The following is a 14,328-nucleotide window of genomic DNA, read 5'->3' as shown; positions in this document are numbered from 1 at the left end:
TTGCATTGGCTCAGCAGGTAGCGGAATCAGATTATATTCGCCCAGTCTCTCTCCATCTCTAGCACTCTCTGTCAGTCTGTCAGATGGCAAAGTGTCTAAGAACACACGGGCGCACACAAGTGTGAATGTATTACCCCACGCCCCCTCCTCAAACAGAAGTCTGGTCAGCAAAACACACACACTCATGCAGGCATACAGAGGATTACAAGACCCCTGGGGGGGCTCCACGCTTACAGTGCCCTTATTAGTGCTCCACAATGACACCCCGCCTCTAAAAGAAGATAACACAAATAACACACAACTCAACAAAATCTTTACACTTCACTGCAGAAACACACTTCCCACCCATTGCCACAATAAAGATGGCACTCATATACCATCCTCCCTTGGATCTAGTCTGATTTGTAACCAAATACTTCAGAGCTCTTTTCTTCGTTTTGACAACACTCAGAGTGGCTGAGTTCATCTTTAAAGTGTATATCCATGTGTGAGAGAGACAGGAAGCATTGTAACTCACTAGCATTCAGTGGTAATGCTCGATTGTATTCTGTGGTAATTATGTGATAAGACACTAGTTATCAGCACTGGCCATTGTTCACCTCTCAGCTAACTGATCAACTACTGTATGTCACAGCAGGCAACTGCACTGTATTCTGCTCTTATCCTAACACACATATCTCTCTTTTCTCACTCATTTGTTTTATGCTCGCATTTTTTGGATACATATTAAATACCTTTGGCTGACAGCTGCACTCTGTAAGAGTTAATCACTTTTATAAGGTTACTATCACAGGATATATATATATATATATATATATATATATATATATATATATATATATATATATATATATATATATATATATATATTAGTTTACAAGTCAATTGAGTGCTCTATTCATACAAATGACTACAATATCATGTCGATTTTCTGTGTGACAGTGGTGAATTATCAGTATCCCATATGTGTGTACACAAATATACATGCTATTTCTTACTCAAGATGGTGCTGATGTTTCAGTGATTTGACATTGCTATTGGATGAAGATACAACATGGCAGCTATAGCAAGTGTAACACATGAACAGTATGATATTACTATTGTCATTTGGGTGTACTAATTTTGTGCGTCTATTTAGAAAAACTCAAAAAGTGGCTAAAAATACAAATGTGTAGCTTATGTGCATCTTATGTTTTATGTGTAGCACAATATGTGTTTGACAGCCAGTTATGAATCCTGTTCTAGATTTGTCCTGATTTGGTGCATTGTCTTTAATATTTGACAAATAAAACGTCAATATATATATATATATATATATATATTCTATTCTATTATTTACTAATTGTCTTGAAAATACTTTGAACATTTTACACAATCTGGCCATTTTGTAGATCCTTTTGTGATATACGTGCCGGGTCTCTAAAAACCCAAGTATGCCATAATTTTTGGTGAAATTCCCATGCATTCAAGGGTTAACTAAAATGTATCTGCTTCTATATAGGCCCTACCAACACACTCTCACGTAGGATTCTTACAACTTTTCTAAATTTGGCTAATTCGTGTGATATTGTACGACTGCACTCGTTTGAATTCCTATGACTTTCACTACAGCCAGTGACATCACTGGACAACGTTTTCATCCAATACACGACAATTACTTGCTTCTGTCGCACACAACATCTTCCAATCATGTTTACACACTTTACTGATTGGTTAAGTTTAGATAAGGGATTTCGGTAAGGGCATAATATTAATAAGTATATCCTTAACGTCTCGTTCGCGGAACTCGCGCTTACTTCCGCATTAGACATCCGGGAATTTGCACTTAATGAAGTCGTATGAGTTCATGCGAACAACATCGTGCGAGACCAAACGAAGTAGCCAACTCGTAAATTATGTACGACTTTTCATGAGATCAGGTTGGCCCTACAAAGAGATTTGTAATCTTTAATTATGTTTCCTTGTCTAGGAGTTTTTCCAAAATTATCACCTGTAACTCCTCCTAGAGAAAACACCAGTATACACAGTAGATGGATTTCTAAAAAAAACTAAAAACTATAAAACTAAACTATAAAAACTAGTGAATTAAAGACCCAGTGAAATCAAAATAAAAGTTTTGCTGCTTCAAGTCCATATCTGTTATCTTTAAGGTCATCTAAATGCTAGTGCACATTGACAATTTTTTTTTTTTCATATAAGCATTTAAAATCTGCAGTCTTTCTCTTCTGGCTAAACAGACCCAGGCAAAACCATGACATCACATAGAGGTTCAGAATCGTCTTCTATTTAAACGCTTTCTAGAACGAGAGTGCACCCTACCCTTACATCTGTTCAGCGCACATGGCTGTGTTCTCACCTGCACTGATGATGCCTTCACAGGGCACTTCGAAGAGAGCACAATCCATGCTGTAGGGATGTTCCAAACAGATTTTCCAATAATAATCGCTTAAATAGTGAGTTTTAAATGACCGCCATTACCTTACAGCCCTCTGAAGCTCTCACAGTGGAGGGTAGATTTTTTCGAAGGGAACAGGGTATAGGGATGATCACTTCTGAATGGGATGCACACTTGGGAGCTGGATGCGATAACAGTTGCTGGAGTTTATTGTTTAATCCAGGCATTTTTCTGCTCAATCAACAGCATTTGAAGCATAATATGGATTACCACTAAAAATAATTTCAACTCGTCTCTTATTTAAGAGAGAGAGAGAGAGAGAGAGAGAGAGAGAGAGAAAAGAAAGTTGTTACAGTAATGCACTTACAATGGAAGTGTGATAAAAGTGCTTACTAACCTTATTTGTGCAAAGTTATATCCAATATTACAATGAAACCCTGTAATCCTGATATTGGATATAATTTTGCACAGATAAGGTGAGCGACTTTACATTTACATTTACATTTATTCATTTGGCAGACACTTTAAGGTTCTTGTACCTGTATTTTTGAGAATCATATTATCTTCCTAAACAAGCAGCCAATGTTGAGATTGAAAGCTGAAAGTAAGGTAATCTATTGTACACTTGCACTTTCCTCTTTTCCACACACACAGCCTCATATTGAGCGCAGCACATTCAGACGTGCTCTCTGCTGCTTTGAAGATAAGCCCTGATGTTCGCTCATAAACACTGATTGTGAGTTCGCTTTCCTGAGGTTTTGATTTATTTAGAAAATAATGCTGAAAGGATTCGTGGTGCTTTTCCTGTCCCGTTCTGGCCATGTAAATATCTCCTTGGAGTGGGTTTATTATTGGCGACAGGAACACACTCCATCATAAGACCAGAGACCCACCCGCTCACAAGCCCTGGACCCTTACCAAAGGCTCGGAAAAAAAAGTTAATTTTGGATGGATTCTATTCCAGAGTATAGGTGAAATTATAAGGTGTGCAGTTAACTTTACCAAATAGAATAATAACACACATTTTCCTAGCCATATACATGTGTAAATACCATAGATTTATACTGTTTTAATATAAAGCTAATTGTAATAGTTTTTACATTCAGAATTAGCTTGCAGTGTAAAGAACTTAAAGGGACAGTTCACCCAAAAATGAAAATTCTCTCATCATTTACTCACCCTTATGCCATCCCAGATGTGTATGACTTTCTTTCATCTTCTGAACACAAACAAAGATTTTTAGAAGAATATTTCAGCTCTGTAGGTCCATACAATGCAAGTGAATGGGGTCCTTGCATTAAATGGTTAACTTAAATGGTTGTTGTTCTCCATCTGTATCGCTCATTTTGGTTAGCTTTACATTGCATCTCGAGACCAGGAACAGAAAACAGGCAGTTAGAATCATCATGGCACCGCCCAGTGGTTGCTCAGGAAAACTGTGGATAGTAAAGGACTTAAATATTGATCTGTTTCTCACCCACACCTATCATATCACTTCTGAAGACACTGATTTAACCACTGGAGTCTTATGAATTACTTTTATGCTGCCTTTATATACTTTTTGGACCTTCAAAGTTCTGGCCACCATTCACTTGCATTGTATGGACCTACAGAGCTGAGATATTCTTCTAAAAATCTTTGTTTGTGTTCAGCAGAGGAAAGAAAGTCATACATATCTGGGATGACATGAGGGTGAGTAAATGATGAGAGAATTTTCAGTTTTGGGGGAACTATTAACAATTTTTTTCAATTACTATTTCAACGGAACGAAATATATATATATATACAGTACTGTGCAAAAGTTTTAGGCACTTGTGAAAAATGTTGCATCAAAACTAATGCCATAAATAGTTTTCATTTATCACTTAATGTCATACAAATTCCAGTAAACATAAAAAAAGCTAAATCAATATTCGGTGTGACCACCTTTGCCTTTAAAACAGCCCCAATTCTCCTAGGTACACCTGGACACAGTTTTTCTTGGTTGTTGGCAGATAGGATGTTCCAAGTTTCTTGGAGAATTCACCACAGTTCTTCTATCTATTTAGGCTCTCTCAATTGCTTCTGTCTCTTTATGTTATTTCAGACTGACGAGATGTTCAGTGGGGGGCTCTGTGGGGGCCATGACATCTGTTGCAGGGCTCCCTGTTCTTCTATTCTAATCTTTTCTATTTGCAAAAGTAATGTTTGGGAGTCTAACATTTATATTTCCTATTGACACACTAAAGCTGAAGATATAAATAACCATCTTAAGACAAATGCTTTTGTGAAACATCTTATGTGTCTAAGACTTTTGCACAGTACTGTATATATATATATATATATATATATATATATATATATATATATATATATATATATATATATATATATATATATATATATATATATATATATATATATTTAATGCACCTTTGCTTCTCGTTATGGTAGTTTGTTGGTTGGTTTACTTACACTCACACAGACCATGTGCTTCCTTTGATAATGTCAGCAGCAGCTGAGTCTTTATGACAATACAGCAGCGTGCTATATTTAGTAACCAGTCGAGAACATTTTAAAAAGCAATAAATAAAAAGAACAAATGTAGATTTAGGATTAGGTGATAGCGAAAGTGTGATAAAATGCAACTTTAGTTTAGGTCATTCATTTAGGGCAATGTGCTTTATCTTTGGGGAAACAGCACAATTAAATCAGTATAAAGAGACATAAAAAGCTTTGTTTTGCTATAAGATTCCCACAAATGAGGCCATATGAAATAAAACTATACGGTGCTCCATGAAAGTAAGGGCTGTAGTTAATAGGGTGAGTGGTGGTAACGATTAGGGGCCCACAACAAATTTTTAAATGTATTTTTTAATATGAAAGGGGCCCATACCAATACAGTTAGGGTAACAGAATTCCTTACTACGGCCCTGCCCACATTTGTGAACAACAACAACAACAACAGAAAATAGAACAAAAAATGGATTGCGATAAGTGTGTAGGCCTATGATATGTATGACACGATTTGTTTACGTGTTCAGTTTTTATTATTATTATGTCGGAATGGAATTTCATGAATTTGTTGAATTTAGATATCATGTGTGAATGCTCATCATCTGGAAAATATTCAGGACATGTTTCTTAAAACCCCCTCAGTGACATAAACTTGGCGAAAACAATTGGCGTTTCAAACAGGCCTCTTTCGCGCCGGCGGGAATTGATGAAGTAACTCGTGTACGTATATTTGTGTTGCGCGGGATCGTGCACCACTCAAGCCCGGATACAGCTGTCAGTGAGTAATGCCACGTTCACAGGCTCATGCCCTGTTGTTTCACTACTCATACACATCCAAACACTCTGACGCAGCTGGTTCCTGTTTTCTGTGGTGTTCTTCCTGTTTCCCGTTCACCTGCTATCAGAGATGTTTCAGTAACACTTAAGGTCTGTCTATAGGATATTCATAAAGCCTCATAATAGGCTACACATAACCACATTATATTTTAATAATTGGTTACACAATTCAAAGAGTAGGCGTATAATGCATTATAACACATAATATTGGGTGTTTATGAGTTTTAATGCATTACAGGCTACAATTTAAAGGCATGAGCGTGTATAGGTGAAACACATTTCTTATGGGCTAAATGTGGTTGGTTCAAATATCTGAGAACACATTGAAAATGCAGGATTCAAAATGTAATGTAAAGGTGCTGCAAGCAATTCTTTTTAAATGAAATGACAGGCAGAAAATGTATTCCCTGAAAGATATGTGCAGTGAAACAACACACCTGTCTTTGTGACAATGCTACGTACTACGGAGCCTCTTAGAGGACCGGGCAGGAATTAAAATTTTTCTGAAACAGTTTTGCATTCCCTTGCATAATAATATATTTACCATGGATTTACTACAGTAACCATCTATCATGATCTATAACTCTGCAATAAATTGAATGGCATTTACGCTAATATTATTCTATTTGTTTCCCTGTCGGGATTCATATCCCGAGGTTACCAGAGCCGGCAAGATCCAGCTCCGTTCCTGCTTGGTGTCGGACTCCACTGTTACATGTCGCTGAGAGATGACGACAAACTATAGCCGGTGCTAGCCAGACATCACTTCAGTTTTTTGACTTCAGAGGATGAACTGATGCCAACTCCAACTGTAAGACATCAGATACTTCATATGCCACTGCCTGAACCTTGGACTTAGGATGGACCCCACCGAACCTCACCGAAATGACCTGCTGGTTGAACTGCGATGCACCTCATTGAACTCTGTCTGCATCACCTTTGTCTATTGATGGACTACACTCCTGAAATGGAAAACATAGACTTAAAACTTATTGCGAGGGAAAGCAAAACTATTGCAAGTGCACGTAAAACTTATTGTGAGGGAACGCAAACTTATTGCGAGGGAACGCAAACTATTGTGAAGAACGTAAACTTATTGTGAGGGAACGCAAACTATTGTGAGGGAACGTAAACTTATTGCGAGGGAACGTAAACTCATTGCGATGGAACGCAAACTATTGCAAAGGAACGTAAACTTATTGGGAGGGAACGTAAAGTTATTGCGAAGGAACGTAAACTTATTGTGAGGGAACGCAAACTATTGCGAGGGAACGTAAACTTATTGGGAGGGAACGTAAAGTTATTGCGAAGGAACGTAAACTTATTGGGTGGGAACGCAAACTATTGCGAGGGAACGTAAACTTATTGCGAGGGAACGTAAACCTGTTGCGAGGGAACGCAAACTATTGCGAGGGAACGTAAATTTATTGCGAGGGAACGCAAACTATTGCGAGGGAACGTAAACTTATTGCGAGGGAACGTAAACTTGTTGCGAGGGAACGTAAACTTGTTGCGAGGGAACGCAAACTATTGCGAGGGAACGTAAATTTATTGCGAGGGAACGCAAACTATTGCGAGGGAACGTAAACTTGTTGCGAGGGAACGTAAACTTGTTGCGAGGGAACGCAAACTATTGCGAGGGAACGTAAATTTATTGCGAGGGAACGCAAACTATTGCGAAGGAACGTAAACTTATTGTGAGGGAACGCAAACTATTGCGAGGGAACGCAAACTATTGCGAGGGAACGCAAACTTATTGTGAAGGAATGCAAACTATTGTGAGGGAACGTAAACTTATTGCGAGAGAACGTAAACTTATTGCGAGGGAACGCAAACTATTGCGAGGGAACATAAACTTATTGTTAGGGAACGCAAACTATTGCGAGGGAACGTAAATTTATTGCGAGGGAACGCAAACTATTGCGAAGGAACGTAAACTTATTGTGAGGGAACGCAAACTATTGCGAGGGAACGCAAAACTATTTTAGAAAAAAATTCCCTTAGGGGCTCCGTAAGTGTCTGTAAATCAGTTTGACACTTTTTAATACAAGCTTGAGAAGGCTATTTTGCTACCGTTCCTTTTTGCTACGTAAAGTTCTAGAACTGTTAAAGTCACTTGCAGCACATTTAAAACTAGAAATAAACGCAACTTGAAATTAAGAATTTTGCTGGTAAATAAGAAACGTCATGACTTGAAGAAATATTTCAGATTTGGCACTGTTTCTAAGTCAGTAATCAAAGGCAAAACTGTGACACTGATATTGTTAATTCCTTGGTATTACAGGTCAGATTTTCTTGCTTCCATTGTGAAGCACACAAGATGCTGTCAAATGCAGGATTTTCCAAATAATAAGAAATTAATGTTAATTTTTTCAATTCAACTTTTCAAATTGATTTAAATTAGAAAAATGTTGAAATGACGCATCTTTACTTTTAGGCTTCATAACTGTATAGGCTTTATACAAAATGTTACCAGTATGGTTCACTCATTTATACACTTTCACTGGCAAGGCAAGCTGTGATTCATCCTTCATCTCAGATAGTGCCCTTAGATTTCTTTAGTGTGCATTCCTGGTTAAAATCAATATATTAATAAGAATGGTATGTGGTGTGAAATTTTATTATTTAAACAATACTTTCACTATATAGTCACAGATTTGTGGATCATAGTAGCTAGTTGTGATAACTCCTCCATTTTGTTCAACAGCAGCAATGGCTTTCTCCGATGCAAACTGAACTTCATGTTAACTTTTACACAAAATATATCAGCACCCTGAAACAAACAGACACATACACAGTAAGCAACAAGCTTAACTTGAAAGAAAAACACTTGGAGTAAATTGTGCTTTGCTGCTGCCCCCTTCTGGACAGTCAAATTTCCTACATATATTTTTGAACAACAGATATGGTCTCAAAAGTGTTTTTTATTTGAGTCAGTTTTGGTCTTTGATGGTCTTTATCCTTTAAATTTAGTCAGTGTTTCATCATGACATGTTCATTAGTTTTAGTCCATTTTGCTCTGTCTAAAATGGCATTTAACATATGCATTAATAAATAACATTTTAGTTGACAATGTGCAAAATGACAAAACCATATACCAAACTGTAACAGACCAAACTCTGAAAAATGTATAAACTACTTACAATTATTTAAAAATGTATCAAATATATTAAAGATTAGTATGTTTAGTATGTACAATTAAACAGCATGAGAAAACAATAGCATGAAAATACTGAAGTATAAGCTACTTTTTGGAAGATTCTCTGTTGCAAATCTTCCCCATTTAGACAGTTTAGGATATTGCATTATGTGTAGCATGTTTTAAAGGAAATGGCAAATTCACAATGCAGGTTACACATTTTGACTAGCGTGTAACTTAGTTCAATTTTACCTGTTTATTCGCTTTATTGTCTGTGCAGGTTGTAATATTACAGATATGATGTGGATCTAACTGATCAACCTGACATATATACGATGTGTTTGAGTGAGGTAATTAACCTGCTGGTATTTTTATCAATTCTTTCTAGATTTTTCTCTTTAAAGGTGCACTCAGTAAAGTTTTTCTTTGTGTCATCTTGGACTTAGAGTGACACCTAGCGGCTTGGATGCAGCATCATTTTTGTCAGTAATTTTGTTTAAAGAGATTTACACACCTCTTCAGTGAGCTGTACACTATAGTCTCATTTCAGAGGCTGGACCATGACCCCTCTGCTGTTGATGAGCTGGGTCAGATCGATGGGGTCAACACGGGGTCAACACGCCCCAAATCTATGAGGTACTGCAGTCTGCGCAGGGAGAGTGGGGGATACTGGGGTCTACGACCAGGGCCGTAGCTAGTGGGTTGAAAGGTGGTAATGATTCTAGGGGCCCACAGGTCCAGGGGGGGCCCCACATCAAATCCTAAACTGTATTGTTTTAATAGGAAAGGGGCCCAGAACAATATACAGTAAGGGGGCCCTGAATACTTTCCTGTCCACGACTGGAAGAATATCACACAAACACACTCTTTAGTGTTGCTCCACAAAAGACATGATAATATCAGCATATTGAAAATGGACTAACAGGATGCATGAGCCATAATGGCTGGAGATATACCTCGACAAGTGTAAACCATATTACCTGTGATTTGCGTTGTATAGCCATATTTTAGGATGATCAAATCCCAGTCTGGGTCGATTTCCACGCTGTCGTTCACCTTTATGTCCTCATCCACATCTATTGCCACCATGCATACCATGACCTCTGTGCTTCTCCTTTGAAGTGTTATCAAAAAGGTTCATGATCACATACATGATAATCATGATAATCCATTCTATGGTCAAACATTTTTGTACTATATACAAGCTCAAACTAAACCTTTGCTTTATTTAGGCAACTTTATTTATTAGGTTATAGGAGCTTGTTGGGGTAATTCTCACATTACCACAGGAAGTACTGCAGGAACAGAAAGATGATTAACCTATGTATCCTAATGTAACACTGCAAACATAACATCCTACTTGTCAAAAGTATCTTCTAGTGTTTCTGAATTGACTGAGGATTTTATAGCAATCTAAACCGCTGAGTAGCAGAATTATAACTATTAACTGTTGGCAGGAGGGTTATAACTTACATCTTTCTTTGCACCCGGGTTTGGCGGGTGTTATGCGAGGTAGATTGTTTACAATATCAATAATAGTTTTTTCCCCCAGTTGTCTTGCTCACAGACATCGCAGAGCCATAGAAATACTAGCCAAGGGCAGAAGACATGGGGAGACTGACGCCATACACTAAACCGAAACCGCATTCTGCACATGTGAGGAATTAAATAAAATAATTACATTAAATTAAACCACATTCTGCTCATGTGAGGAACAAAATAAAATAAATAAAATAAAACAAATTCTGCACATGCGAGGAATAAAATAAAAAATAAATACAAAAAATACACATTCTGGACATGTGAGGAACAAAATAAAATAATTAAATTAAACCTCATTCTGCTCATGTGAGGAACAAAAAAATAAATAAAATAAAATAAAACATTCTGCACATGCGAGGTATAAAATGAAATAATTAAATTAAATTAAGCATATTCTGCACATGTGAGGAACAAAATAAAATAAAATAAAAAAATTCTGCGCATGCGACAAAAAAATAAAATAAAACAAATTCTGCACATGCGAGGAACAAAATAAAATAAAACATTCTGCACATGTGAGGAACAAAATAAAACAAAATAAAATAAAAAATTCTGCACATGCGAGGAATAAAATAAAATAATGAAATTAAATTAAACCACATTCTGCACATGCGAGCATCAAAATTAAACAAAATAAAATAAAAATTCTGCACATGCGAGAAATAAAATAAAATAAAATAAAACACATTCTGCCCATGTGAGGAACAAAATAAAACAAAATAAAATAAAACATTCTGCACATGCGAGGAATAAAATAAAATAATGAAATGAAATTAAACCACATTCTGCACATGTGAGGAACAAAATAAAACAAAATAAAATAAAAATTCTGCACATGCGAGAAATAAAATAAAATAAAACACATTCTGCCCATGTGAAGAACAAAATAAAACAAAATAAAATATTCTGCTCATGTGAGGAACAAAACAAAATAAAATAAAATAAAACATTCTGCACATGCGAGGAACAAAATAAAATAAAAAATTCTGCACATGCGAGGAACAAAATAAAACAAAATAAAATAAAACATTCTCCACATGTGAGGAACAAAATAAAACAAAATAAAATAAAACATTATGCACATGCAAGGAACAAAATAAAATAAAACATTCTGAACATGCGAGGAACAAAATAAATTACAAAATTCTGCACATGCGTGGAACAAAATAAAACAAAACATTCTGCACATGCGAGGAACAAAATAAAATAAAATAAAAGTGTAGGAGGGCTGACATGGGAAACAGTGAAGGATGGACTGGAAGCTGATAATCTGTGAAAAAATGTGAATATGTGAAAAAAAAGAAGAATTTCACTGTATATGTGCAAATGTATAATGTGATAAATAAAGAAAATTATTAAATTATTATAATTATTATTAATCAGTCTAGTCATGAGCTATGGTTTGGTTGATGTTGATAATATTAGTAATCTTACAGTGGAATGCTAGGAGTCTTCTAGCGAATGGGCAAGAGTTTAAAGGATATCTAAACAGCATGGAAGTTTTATATATATATATATATATATATATATATATATATATATATATATATATATATATATATATATACAAGGCAGAGTTAATGTTCACCGCAACACTACAAGATCCCACCCGCTGACTCATGTATGTCGATGCCAAGGGCTTCTAGATGAGAGATGAATCGCTGTCTTGAAGAAAATTCTGAGGAATGGTGTTTGTGCACCTGCTTTTGTAGCGGACAGCTTCACGCCTAAAAGGGCGGGGCTCAAACACTATAGCCAATATTAGAATATTAGAATGGTAGAGAGGTTTCAACTAGGTCGTGTAGAAGGACACTTTCCCATATGTGTTAGCAGAACGCAAAGTCAAGTGTCTTGAGTCATAAGGGAACTGAGACCCCTCTGATCCTTTAGCTCCTGCTGGTAAATGCCGGAACTACATCAGCTTTTTCCCACAAGAATGAGGCCAAAGAATTTATGTGTGCTCATTCAAAGTAACACAAAAAGTAAAAAAATAATGAAGCACAATATACAAGTTATACAACAGATAGTTACATAGAGATATTTTATTTCTGCTGCAACAAAGTGCTAAAAAACAAAGCTGTAACACTAAACGAGACTTTAAAAGAAAGCTTCTATTTGGAGTCACGTGATGCCATGCGAGGAGCGGACATGTAAACAGTGAGCTCTGCGCACTTTGCTAGTTTTTAATAATTTTTTATGTCATAAACCGGTGAGATTCGACACATCCTGCTACATATCTGTGCTTTGAAGTCAACATGGCAAAGAAGTCAAAATCCTCGGGCTCTGGAGATATTAAAAGACACTTACGTACTCAGGCTGAAACATCTGACAGGCCTGCGGACCAGGGACTTGGTTTGGATGGTGCAGCGTCAACTGTTCAACATGTCTGTAATGCTGACGAAAGTTGTTGCCGACTTAGAGGATCTTGCTGTGATACGTAGATCGATTACTGCGATGGAAACAAAATCCTCCGAGTTGGTTACAAGATTGTCGGACGTCAAGAGACGGATCGATTATCTGGAGTCATCGGAAAGGGAATTAGCTGCTAATCCGCTAGCGACCAAGATAGATTTGGAACGAGTTTTTGAAAAACTGGAGGATTTGAAGAACCGTAGTAAGCGAAATAACATCCGAATTGTTGGAATTCCTGAGCATGAGGAAGGCAGAGATATGGAAAAATTCCTAGATGAGCTCTTCCTGAGTCTGCTCGACATAACAGGCCACAAGCTGGAAATTGAGCGAGCTCACGGAGTCCTGGCTTGCAGATCCACTGAGGGAGACAGGCCCTGATCAATCCTGGCCAAATTTCTGAGATCATCCGATAAAGATCTTGTGTTACGAGGCCAGGAGCAAAGGAAAGCTTTCTTGGAAGAATCACAACATTTTCTTGTTCCCAGACTTTGCAAATTTGACAAGAAGGAAACGCGATCGATTCAAGGAATGCAAGAAACTCTTACATCAACAGAAGATCACTTTTGCTCTGATGTTGAGAATAGATACTAAGGATGGCCGCAAAGTATTTACATGCCCACAACAAGCAATGTCCTTCATAGAGGCAATGGGTGAGTAAGCCATTTGATGTTTCTCATGTGGCCCCCGAGTGAGCTCGTCTCTCCGTACATACACTTGGTTGTCCTAGGAAGCTGAGCACCTTCTTTGTTTCTTTTTGTGCTGGTTCCGCCTAGCGGCTGGAGTTTGTTTTGTGGAATAACACTCCTTCGGAACAGTTGTGGATGAATCTGCTTGTTCTTTGTACTTGTGCCTCCTACTGGCCGGAGTTGGTTTTGTGGAGTATTTTTTATAGGACATTGGAAATATTACGTCATCTGCTGCACTTATGAAAGAGCCAACTCACTGAACATTCGTTTGACTGTCCGAGGAAACTGAACAGCTTTTTTTTGTTTTTGTGCTGGTTCCGCTAGAGGCTGGAACTTGTTTTGTGGAGGAACACACTTTTGAGACAGTTCTGTGAATGAATCTGCATGTTCTTTGTGTTAATTCTGCATATTGGCATATTGTGTTTTACAGAGTATTTACTGTTATGTAATTTTATCTCACAAAATTTGTATAGAAGCACCGGACTTGAGCAATCTGATGGCAAAGTTGTCGCGGGGACTCTCGAAGGCGTACATGGACTTTTTGAGTTTAGAGGGATGGACGCCGGTTTTTCTTTTTTCTGTTTGTTTGGTTCTGGGGGAAGTTCGGGGTTTGATTGTTGCACTAATGGGGAATGTGGTCTTTATAATCTTGTCTTTGACACACAATCCATGTTTTCTAATATGTCAAAATGTCAAATGCTAATATGAGTGGATTATATCTCTCCACGTGTAATGTGATTGGGCTGGGGCACCCCATAAAAAGAAGGAAGGTTATTTCTTTTCTTAAGCGTAAGAAATATGATATAGTGTTTCTTCAAGAA

At 37.1% G+C, this 14,328-nt stretch overlaps 1 pseudogene; it reads right to left on the bottom strand.

Annotated features, from left to right (window-relative positions):
• Nucleotides 1-7,149: 7,149 nt before the first annotated feature.
• LOC127412263 (39S ribosomal protein L15, mitochondrial-like) lies at nt 7,150-10,514 on the bottom strand (annotated as a pseudogene).
• Nucleotides 10,515-14,328: the final 3,814 nt, after the last annotated feature.

This window comes from Myxocyprinus asiaticus, chromosome 2, assembly GCF_019703515.2.
Source record: "Myxocyprinus asiaticus isolate MX2 ecotype Aquarium Trade chromosome 2, UBuf_Myxa_2, whole genome shotgun sequence".
Classification (NCBI taxonomy): domain Eukaryota; kingdom Metazoa; phylum Chordata; class Actinopteri; order Cypriniformes; family Catostomidae; genus Myxocyprinus; species Myxocyprinus asiaticus.
Note: the sequence above shows the minus strand (reverse complement) of the source record. Positions and strands in the feature narration are given on the sequence as shown.